The 12,371-nt window shown below is 41.9% G+C and overlaps 1 protein-coding gene across 9 annotated transcripts in view; it reads right to left on the reverse strand.

Annotated features, from left to right (window-relative positions):
* Positions 1 to 12,371, reverse strand: part of Nrxn3 (neurexin 3) — a 1,484,695-nt gene that overhangs the window by 1,153,041 nt on the left and 319,283 nt on the right. The window lies entirely within an intron of this gene.

A 12,371-nucleotide genomic window follows, 5' to 3' on the forward strand; every position in this document is an offset into this window, starting at 1 on the left:
AGAGAGAAGGGAAAAGTGGGTTTTTAAGAGCAGGGAACAGGGACTAAGGCATGAGTAACCAAAGCCATGTCATGTCAAAGGACACGTGATAATGTCTTCTTGAATCACCCCTGTTTTCATCAACTTTGTGTCGCTGTGACCAAAAGACCTGTCAAGAACAATGTGGAGGAGGAAAAGTGTCCTGGGTAACCATCATTTCAGGAGTCTCAGTCCATAGATGGCTGACTCCACTGCTCAGGCCCAGGCTGAGACAGAGCATCACGGCCGAAGGTTACGGAGGAGGAAAGTAGCTCAGGACATGGCTATCACCAAGTGGGAAGAGCTTTGATCAGCAGGGACAAAATATAAACCCTAGAGCCATGTCCCCCAGTGGTCTACCTCCTCCAGCCTCTCTCCACTTGCCTATAGTTACCACCTGGTTAGTCCATATCAGTGGGTTAATGCACTGACTAGGTTAAGCCTCCCATAACCCAGCCATTCACCTCTAAACTTTCTTGCAACATCTCAAATATAAATTTGTATCTACCTCATATCTAAACCATTACATCCTCCATGGCCAGAGTAACTGTCCAGGGGTCCCTCGTTTTGCATCAGGTCAAAGTCTCAATAGCCAATAGTGCAAGACAAGCTCAGCCCTCAAAAGGGGTTAAAAAGAAATCACGTGCCATCGGCTCCTTCAAAAGCAACAAGATTTTTTTTTTTTTAATGATTTTGCAGTTAGTTGAAAAGCTTCATGTCCACTTTGCAAACTGGTTTATTTTCAGCCTTTTTAAAAATTTCATTTATTACCTAAAGGATAATGCACACATTTTCAAGACCTGGTTAAAAAAAGAAACCTATTACATAACTGTAATAGGTCTGGCAGCTATTGTTGCCATGAACAAACTGGACATTTCGTCTCAGAGAAGCAGAGTCAGAGGTCTGAGGCCTGTGTTTTCTTTCAGAGTGGTCAGTGAGCCTGCTTCCTAGGGAGGAAAGACAGAAAAACGCTAGAGGTCAAAGGCATAAATCTACACCTTCCATAGAAAGAGGGGGAGCACTGCTTCTGAACTATTAGAGGAATGGAGATGAGGAATGAGTCACTAGTTTTCTGCTTCCTTTTCCCTTATCTTTCAAATAACATAACACTAGAATCTGGTGTCCACTCTTCCAGGCCCTGGGCAGAGGTTCAGCAAACAGTCTATGCAAAGCAAACCAACCAGTCAAATACCTGTATCGCAAGACCTCTGGGCATGTCTCCAAGGCCCACAGCCTACTCTAGGAAAAACAAGATAGAGGTCTAAATTCTCTCAGGACTGTACACAAAAACACTGCCTCCTAGAACCACAAAGGGTCTTTCTAGTCTATTTTCCTGTTACTATTAAAGAAAGTGTAGGTTTCAGAGAGTCACTGACTTGCCCTGGCCCATACACAGGGCCAAGCTGAGGCTGGAACTCATATCAACTACTTTTTCCTACAGTGTCCACTACTCTATGCTACTCCAAATGTGACCCACAGACCAGCAAGGACAGCACCAGGAAGCTGGTTATACATAGATTTTTGGATCCCACTCCAGACCTATGGGTTGAGAATGTACAGTTCACTGAGATCCCCAGGTGATGGGGTACACACTGAAGTTTTGAGGCACAGTCCTACCCTCCATGTCCCTGTGCAGAGACAAGGGACATTTCTCAGCAGGGAATCTGCTCAAGGTGGCAACTGACCTTTCTACTCCCACAGGTCCTCCTGCTCTGAACTGCCCTCTGGAATGCTCTAGTGGAGACACAGCTCACCATCTCTAGACACAGACCTCTTGGTATGGAGAAGCAGACCTCTAGATTACCAGCCCTGCTAAGGCATTGGCTAATTAAACTTAGGTCTGCATGCATTCCTGTCCCCCCCCCCCATACACCTAGCTTTGACTTCTCTAATGACAATGTCTACCATTTTTCCACACCCTATTTTTAATCCACAACAATTCACTGTCGGTGGAGGAAACAGGCTCATTCTCTATGCCCTAACCCAATCAAGCTTTCCCCTCTGTTAAATGAATAGGGTCTTCGCTCTCAATGAAGAACCTACTAAAGTTCTTTATGAATGGTCTGGCTTTGATCCCTAGCCCCTGTTGTTTATGCAAAGAGTTTTTTCTATTTTCAAAATGGCTTCCTACAGGTTCCTCTTTGGAACATCCAGTCATGAGTCATACCCTCTCAGTTTCCACAAACCATTTGAAGCAAGAAAGAAATTATGTTTAACTCCCACATTTCAAAGGGAGTGGGATAGTTTGTCTCTTTGTGTATCTGGATCAAAAGCAAGATCAACACTTCTGTAGGACCCACCTTGGGAGCACGTCATGATGCAAATGTCCAACCTTCATGAATCCTTTAAGAGAAATGGCCCATTTCCTCACCAGGAAGGGCACCAAGAAACAGCAAGGAGGGCTCCTGACCCTGGCAGGGGACCCTTAACAGACTTGGTCCTGAGTTACTTGCTTGACTCCAAATCCTCTGATCTTGATTCTTTCTCTTATTTTGACATCTCTTCCTCTCTTGGATGAGAAGCTCAGCACCATTTGTCAGACATTAAGGCCACAATTCTTCCCTATTTCCTGACTTTGCTGCCATTGGCTTCCCCAGAGTATCCTCCTCCAGAGTGCAGTCCAGCCCATGGGACACAGTTTCTTAGCCCAGTGGGGAGGGCACTGCCCTCCTGCCCCTTGCATGTTGTGGCCCAAGGACAAAACCTATATGTATAAGACTTTGTATTTCTCCCAAGATACTGACAGTTCAGTGGAGAAAGCAAGATAATACACACTCATAGTAAATTTAATAAATCTGCAGATGATAAGAGGCAAAGGGAATCTCAGCAATAAGTGCTATCAGAGGCCTGAGGTAAGAGGGCTCATGAGGATTAAAGTCATCAGCGACTTCATGGAAGAGTCAAACATAAAATGGGTCTTAAAGAGAAGGTAGGATGGGATAGAGAGGATGTGATATGAACTCTGTTAGCCCTTGCAGAAGCTTCCTGAAGGAGGGCATGAGTCCTTCAGGAGTAGCTCTTGCATTCTCATTTGGAGTAAGGAGGCACTTAAACTCATTCAAGGGGAGCAGCCTCCCCAGGGAAGCAGATGTACCCCTGGATCTCAATGGTGGTCAGCCTCTTAGGGACTTCCTTAGAACTCCTGGATCTGTCACACTGAGGTCCAGAATGGTCTTCACTGGTAGAATTCATGTGCCTTCCTAACTGAGCTTCCACCTGGCAGCCTGCAAATGGACAGATGGAGACCCTAGTCCCTTCCAGGTGCCCACAGGTACCAACCAGCATGTTGTCTAAATACTTGGTATCCCCTGTGTCTCAGAATGCACCAGATTCCCAAACAGTGAGAAGAGCTGGGACGCCACCTTACACACACTACCGTGCCTTCCAGAGCCACAGTGAGGTTGGTTGTGCAGTTTTCATTGCACATTCTAGGCTTGCCCTCCAACACTTTCTATGGTGAACGTCGGCTTTCTCTTTGTGGCTGTTGTTGTTGTTGTTATGCCTGTGCTGATTCATCACGTGAGGCATGACAAAAAGTACGCCTGGTCCCAAAGTCTCTGAGCCAAGGCAGCTGGAGATGGGGGAAACCAGGGTCTGAGGAGGCAACCTTTAAACCTAAGGAGCCATATACCCTGGCTGTACTTTAACAAGATGCCTCACAGATGGATACAGTGCTCAGCTTCCACTTGAACTTTGTTTGGACTTTGCTATATTGCTGCAGGAAAAGAGAAGAAGGCATTACCATCCCGAGAAGCAGTGACTTGCCTAATTTCACACGGTTACTTAGTGGCAGAGTAAAGCCTAAAATTCGGGGTTTTTCACATCTGTCCCCACGTACTCTTGCCAAGTCTTCATTAGGAACCCAAGGGCAGGGTAACAGTGGTAATAAAAGGGTGTCTCACATTTAGTCATTACATCTTATCTGAAGGAGCAGTAATTTACACGTGAATAGATGATATCAGTTGAAATTGGTGTGTTCAGGAAAATTTGTATGTAAATAACTTATGCAGAAGATAGAAAACTGTAACATGATGGGAGGAAACATTCAGGAGAACTATGGAGTTGTGAGAGGGGAACAAAAATTTTGCATTTTCTCAAAATATCAACTATTCACTTCTTCAAAACACGCAGAACATGATCAGACTAAACTATAAGAATCCAAACTTTGTGCTACAAAATTCAGATACAGAAGCACATATTTAAAAAAAAAATCCCTCAGCTCCTCATTTATTTACTCTTTTGTTTACTTATTTATTTTTGCTTAATACATTATTGACCATCTTGGTTATCTCAGTCCCTGTATAAAATTTGAGTTAATAATAAAATATTACAAAGTGCTGGGACTCATACTAGATAATAACAGTTGATATTCAGAAGTTGAGGAAGAAAACAACCCAAATAAATTTTTTAAAGCTGGTAAACAAAAAACTTAGAAATAAAATACCAAAGGCCCAACATCTAACATAGCAATAATTATCTTCATAATTATGCTCTAAGTCTTTAAAAAAAGGTTAAAATATGGTTGATATCCTTAACAATTTTTAAGAAAATGGGGAAGCATTAATTCATTTTACAAAGATAATTGGCAGATTAACTAGGATTAAATAGAGTTTGAGGTGTATAAATGACAAAGTTTGAAAAATTTCCTTAACAGCAACTTCTAATTGTCCAAAAATGGGGATTTTTCAGAACAATCTTTAGAGGAGTGGTTCTCAAATTTTAACATGATCCGATGCTCCTCAAGGACTTATTAAATTAGTGGATTGCCCATTTCATTTAATTTTTATAACAATCTGTGCTTTTGCTATCCCATGTCTCCATAAGAGGAAAATAGATCTCAGAGAGGTTGACTAATTTCCCCAAGGTCACACATCAAAAGCTGTCAATTCCATGGGCTGGAGATGGTGCTATGAATTTCCATCTTAAGTTTCCACATTATGCTGATGCTGTTGGTCCATGGGTGGCACATTGAAAACTATTGTTTTAAAAACTAACTACAGAAAGTGGCAATAATAGGAAGAAAGAGACAATACCAATATAAGAACAAGTGAACGGAAGAGGCCAAATTCTCTTTCATGAGCTTTACAAAAGGACAAAACTCCCCTGGGTCCCCTTGACTCTTGACCAGGAGCAAATCTGCTGCCCTGAAGGCAAAGCCTAGCAGGTGTTTGCAAAGTCTTCCATTCTCTATTCAAGCTTTGGTCTCAGGATCTTAAAGGAGCCCAAGTCCCCTCTTCAAGCTTCAAGCTTCCCCCATCCCAGACTCTCCCTGGTAGAAAACATCTCAAGACTCAGTGGGATATCAAGATCCTTCTCTGGCATCAGGGGCATGTTGTATAATTCCTCTGGCATGTACGGCCAACCAGTGTTGTCACAGGCACAACCCAGCAGGAGCCTATAAAATCCTGATACGAGGAATGTGTTGACATTAGTAATCTCATAAAGATGGATTTGCCGTTTGCTCAAAAGCTCTCAGTAAAGGCTGTTTGACAAAGATAGAAGGTAAAAGCAAATGCTGGAGAGGCAGAGCTCTCCTTCAAGGTCCTCTTGGGGGACGGGATGCACCAACAGGGTCAGGTGCCGGGAATGTGGCTCACTTACTGCTTCCCTCCCTGGGGCCATGAGCAGAAGTCACAGGGCTTACTTGGTCAAGAGGTGTCATGGTTTGGATGTGAGATGTGTGAGACAATACAAGAAGGTTTGGGGGGGAAATGATTGGGTCATAGCCTTAACATAATCCATGAATTAATCCCTGATGGGATTAACTTGAGTGGTGACAGGAGGCAGGTGGGGTGTGGCTGGAGGAAGTGGTTCATTGGCAGCGTGGCGTTGGAGTATATATGTTGTATCTGGAGAGTGGAGACTCTTTCTCTCTGCTTTCTGATCATCATGTGAACTGGTTTCCTTCCACCATGATGTCTTGCCTCACCTTGAGCCCCAGAAAATGGAGCCCAGCTATGGGCTGAGACTTCTAAAACCAGGAGCCCTCAAATAAACTTTTCCTCCTCTACAGTTGTTCTGATCGGGTCCTTTAGTCACAATAGTGAAAAAGCTCACTGAAACAAGGGGGGGCAATCATCAAACACCCTGAAACTTGTCTCTACTACGGAGCCAAGGCTGAGGACCACAGACTAAACAAGCAGATGTGGATGCAATGTCAGCATTAACTAGGCACCTACTGCATGAGAGCCATTGCTGTTTTACATAGAGCATCTCACATGATCTTCATGATTGGCTACTACGATTGTGCTCGAAGCTGAAGACACCTGCCCAACATCACTTATTCTAAAACCCTCACGCCACCTCCCCTCCTGTGCTCAGCTCTTGGGGATCTTCTTCCCCTCTGGCCAGTCCTTTTTCTTTTGCTATAGCCCTATCATCTCCTGAATGTCCAAACCAAAAGTTAGCAAACCTTTGTCTGTCAAAAGCCAGATATTAAATTTTGTTGGTTTGGCAGACCATAAGCCTTTCTCAAAATTCCCCCGTTACGACAATAGCAGCTACACACAATAGATAAAGGAATGTAAATGGAAGTGTTTCAATAGAAGTTTTCTTACAAAAGGAGAAAAAGTCCAGCAACTCTACTCCCACCTCTACCTGTGTTAGAGATCAATCCTTTGGCTTCTTTCTATTTTCAACATCTCTTTCCTTCTATCCATTATCAGACCTCTAAATGAATATACTAAGCATATATACTAATGATCCCCAAATGCACAATTTCAGTCTAGACTTTGCCTCTGCTCAAACCCTATACCTACAACCACCTATTTCACATCTCCATTTGGTGATCTTCTAGGCACTGAAATGCCACAAGTCCATACCTGAACCCTTCATCTTATTCTTCCCCCCAAACTCAGTTCCCTCTCAGCATGTTCCTTCTCAATAATCAATAAATGGTATGGATTCAAACTAAAAAGCTTCTTCTCAGCAAAAGAAACAATCAGTGAGGTGAATAGAGAGCCTACGGAATGGGAGCCAATTTTTACCACACACACATCAGATAGAGCACTAATCTCCAGCATATAGAAAGAACTCAAAAATATTAACACAAAAAAGAAAACAAAAGACAAATAACCCAATCAATAAATGGGCCAAGGAACTGAACAGACGCTTCTCAGAAGAGGATATACAATAAATCAATAAATATATGAAAAAATGTTCAAGATCTCTAGCAATTAAAGAAATGTAAATCAAAACTACTCTAAGATTTCATCTCACTCCAGTCAGAATGGCAGCTGTTAAGAATAAAAAAAAAAAGTGTTGGCGAGGATGTGGGGGGAAAGGCACACTCACACATTGCTGGTGGGACTACAAAATGGTGCAGCCAATCTGGAAAGCACTATGGAGATTCCTTGGAAAACGGGGAATGGAACCACCATTTGACACAGCTATCCTACCCCTCAGTCTATACAAAAAGGACTTAAAAAGAGATTACTACAGGGACACAGCCACATGAATGTTTATAGCAGCACAATTCACAATAGTTAAACTGTGGAACCAACCTAGATGCCCTTCAGTAGATGAATGGATAAAGAAAATATGGTATATACACACGATGGAATATTACTCAGCAATAAAAGAGAATAAAATCATGGCATTTGCAAATGGATGGCATTGGAGAATATAATGCTAAGTAAAATAAGTTAATCCCCCCCAAATAAATACTGAATGTTTTCTCTGATATAAGGGTACTGATTCATAATGGGGATGGTAGGGGGAGATAGGGCAAAGGGTGGGAGGGGAAGGAAGGGGGCATGGGGATAGGAAAGGCAGTGGAATGAGATGGACCTCATTACTCTAAATATATGTATGAAGACATGAATGAGTGTGAATCTATGTTGTTTACAACCAGAGATATGAAAAATTGTGCTTTATATGTGTAATATGAATTGAAAAGCATTCTGCTGTTATACATAACAAATTAGAATAAATTAAAGGGAAAAAAATCATTGTTCCAGGTGCTTAGTCCACAGACCTTGACAATATGCTTGATGTCACCCTCCCCCACTCTGTTTCATTCATACCCCAGATCCAATCATCACCAGTCCTGTCCAACTTGGTTTCAAACTATACTGAGAATCAGACCTCTTCTGTCACCAACCTCATGTTTCAAGCCACATGAATTACGACATGTCTCCTAACTAGTCTCCTTGCTCTCTACCTTGGCTCCTGTATCTCCATCTCAGGGAGAACAAGCAGCCTTGCACACAGTTTAGATCTGAGCATATTTCCCTGCTCAGATGAGTTTATGGCTCCACCTCATGTGCAGTTCCTCTGTCCCCTGGCCCCTTTAAATCTCTGACCTCATCTCCCCTTCAACCTTTTCCCCCATCCCAACCTGTCCTGTGCCTCCAACTCACCACCCCAGGGATGCACTGACGGCCTTGGACCATCTCCCCTAATGTTTCTGGGCTCATTCCCTGTTGTCCTCAAGTGTGAGCTCATACTTAATTTCAACATTGAGTCCTTTTCCTGAATTTCTGTCTAAATTAATTGCCCCCCTCTCTAACCTTTTTATTCTTTGTGTTTTTATTTTTGTGTTTTTTCCTCCATACCACTTGTCTCCTGACAATGCATTTATTTATCTATTTGTTCTCATCTATGCTCCCCTATAGGATCCCAGCCCCATGAGACTAGGACTTTGTTTTGCTCACTGCTTAATAACTGTAGCTACAGCCATACCTGTTATGGACTGGACAGTCAGCATTCTTCAAAATAAGTAAATGAACACACCCCAAAACAATATAAAGACCTTGTATTGTCATTTAATTCTATAACTACTCTCCCAAAGAAGCCAGACATTGTACTGAAAGGAGGCTGAGATCCAGAGGTGGTATGACTTGCTGAAAGCAACGCAAATTCTAGATGATTTGATGCCAGAACATTGTCTTTCTGATTGGAGGTCCAGCCGGCCTCTCACACAGATTATAGAATTCACAAACTCCCTCCAGTGACGGTTTCCAGGGAGAAGGAGGTTAGGTTACAGTTATTTCTGTATCTGAGTAGATGATTCCCAGTCATTCCACCAGTGTCTGTCCATATCATACAGAGAGAAAGCACGTGCTATTCCGTCCTGGTTGAGAAGGAGAGATGAGCAGAGCTGGAGGGGAGCTGGTTGAAAAAGAAGCAGAGACTGTGTCCCTGAGTCCCATCTCCCCCATCTTAAGCCACAATCTTCAACTTTGGAGATTATGGCCTTTTGAAAACATCAAAAGGTTTGAAGGGTCACCACAGCAGAAAAGTTACCTTTTAGATCCATTGGTGTAGAAAATACTGATGATAAAAAGCAAATGGAAATGCAGCATCACTCTTTGAGGAGTTTCTTCTTTTATAATTTTATTAATTTTCTCCATATTTTTATTGGTGCATTATAATTGTATGTAACAGTGGGATTCATTGTTATATATTCATACCTGAGTTTCTACTTGACTAACCCAATAGCGTCTATAGATATCTTACTACATTCATATACACAGAAAGCCCATAGCTCAGCATCCACTTCTCAGAGAGGTGGCAGGATACAGTAACTTTTCCATAACTTAGGAGGGTAGCTCTGCAGGATTATAATCAGGGTCTCGTTCCGTCCCTACGAAGCCCCTCGACTACATTCTCCATCCCTCTGGATCTCAGTTTCCTCATCTATAAGGGGATTATCATGCTATCTGCTTTCCTAGGTTATTGAATTTTAAAAGTACCCAGGCACAGTGGCACACGCCTGTACCCACCCAGTAGCTTGGGACGCTGAGGCAGGAGGATTGCAAGTTCACAGCCAATCTCAGCAACTTGGTGAGATCCTGACTCAAAATAAAATATAAAAAGGCTGGGGATGTGGCTCAGTAGTTAAGTGTCCCTGGGTCAATCCCTCATACCAAATTAAAAAAAAAAAGTAAATATACACTAGTCCTTAGAACAGTGCCTGGGGCACAGTCAATACTCAATATATGGTTATAGTATCATTGGCATACAACGTGCTGTTTGACAAGGTCCACAGTCCACCTGCAGCAATCTTCCAGCTCCAGAGAGGCCAAGCCCCACAGCCTGGGAAACACTGCCCCAGAGCAGTGATTTGAAACAAGTGAGGGAAGGAAGAGGGTAGTCTTGTACAGCTTTACAAACACCCTGCAGGGTCCTGTTAACTCACTGTGCATGTCATGGTCCAGGAGGGCTTTGGGGGCACTCTGCTGATTCACCTCAAGCACACCCAGAACCAAACTCTACCCACTCTATTTCATTTCTAATTTCTACAAACCCTGATTTCTACCACTGTGTCCATTAAACCAATTTTGTTACAACAAAACAATGGTAGTTTTCCCTGGGGTTTCTTATAAAGATATTTTACATCTGCATGTAATCAATAAAAGGTTTATTAATACATTTAATAAGTTGAGAGCTTAAGACTCCATTTCAGTGAGGACTGGTAATATTTTTTTTCAAAAGAGTTGATAATTTTTATTATAAATAGATGATCTTTATTAAAAGCTATGGAAATACAAAAAGAAGGAAATAATCATTCAGTTTCCCTTTCCATTCACCCACAACTCTATTAAAATCTTGGTGGATGTTAGGAAGGATAGAACTTTTTTTGTTGTTGTTAATGAAGTATGACTAAAATCTTAGTTTTTTTATTGGTTCTGTTTGGTTATACATGACAGTAGAATCCATTTTGATAAAATTATACAAGTATGGAATATTTCTTATTCTAATTAGGACCCCATTCTTGTGGGTGCACATGATGATGGTATTCACTAAGTATTTTCATATATGTACCTAGGAAAATTATGTTAGGTTATTCTATCTACAGTCTTTAGGAAAGACAACTCTTATTCCCATATTTTGGCTTGTCATTTTCCTGCAAACACACTGGCTTTGGACCTTTGTGGAAATTGATCTCCTAACCTTTGATGGATTTGTTCGATGGCCCTGGGTGGGCCCCAGAGGTGGCAGAGAAGGAGGGTGCCTTCCCCTTATGGAGGTGAGTTTCCCAGAGGCTCTGATCTGAGCTACAGGGTGCCCTGAAGGAGGGCCACAGTGCATGTCAGCATCATTCTAGCAAATACAATGTGTGAAGAAAAGAAAATGTGAGCAGTGCACACATGCCTGTATGTCCAGAAATTCTCTAGAAGGAACTACGTGAATATATGATGCTTGCTGCCTCTTCAGAACAGGCTGGGTATCTGGGGTAACTCAGACCTTCTTTGCATTGTATTTATTCATTTAATAAACATTTATGTATGTTAAATGATATAGGAAGCTATATGATACGGGAAGCTATATCATGTATCATGTAGATGGGTTATTCCTTAATAATAATAATTTACAAAGAGATGCTGCTTGAATGTAAAGATAAAGAATCAGCACGGCTGCTTCTCTCCTAGGGTAGTAACCCAAGCAGTAATGGAGGAAAAGAGCAGAGGTGGGAGAAAGGAGCACACCATAAAATTGCAGATATGCTTTTAAAAGTGCAGCCCAAGCTGAGTGACAGCTGCTTAAAACCTCCCAGACTCCCTAAACTTCAGATCTCCAAAAGCACAAAAGCACAGTGAATCTCTCTCAAGGCCTATAGATGTAGAGACCCATCCTCAAACACCCAGAGTTGCTTCTCACCCGTGGGGGACACTTGTGTTCTATATCCAAGCCTTACAGACCCTGGACAATAGCATCAAGCAGGATGATATGAAAATCAATTAGAACCTTATAGAGGGCAGATACTGGATCAAGAATGATGCTAACAAAATTTAATAAAGAGATGCTAAGAACATGTAAGCCCTACTGCAGTTGTTTCTGGGTTGAACTGACGATAGTAAACAAAATGTGAATTGCAATTGGTATGTACATATTTGAAGTTGATTCCCACTCTTTCTCTTAAGCCTCTCATGCTCTCAAACAACTAGCAAGCTAGTACATGGTGTACAGAATCTAGCCAATTGCACGTTCTTAGTGCATGTGTATACATAATACTATCACTACAAGAGCAAAGAACAGATGAAGGAATGTCAAGATATGCCTCCCTGTCTCCAGAGAAGGATATATATGCCAGATATGGTGGCTCATACCTGTAATTTCAGCAATTTGGGAAGCCAAGGCAGGAGAATTTCAAGTTTGAAACCAGTCTCTGCAACTTAGTGAGACCCTGTCTCAAAATAAGAAATAAAAAGTGCTGAGGATGTAGCTCAGTGGTAAACTATTCCTGAGTTCAAGTCTCAGTATTGCAAAAAAATAAATAAATAAAAAGAAAGAAATATGTACTTAAGTTGAAAAAAAGAAATTAAAAGATATCTGAATATAGATAGATGGGGATTTTTATAAGCCTGTACAGAGCAAGCATCATGGTCTCAATGTTTTCCTAAATTCAC

Source organism: Urocitellus parryii, chromosome 6 (genome assembly GCF_045843805.1).
Source record: "Urocitellus parryii isolate mUroPar1 chromosome 6, mUroPar1.hap1, whole genome shotgun sequence".
Lineage (NCBI taxonomy): Eukaryota > Metazoa > Chordata > Mammalia > Rodentia > Sciuridae > Urocitellus > Urocitellus parryii.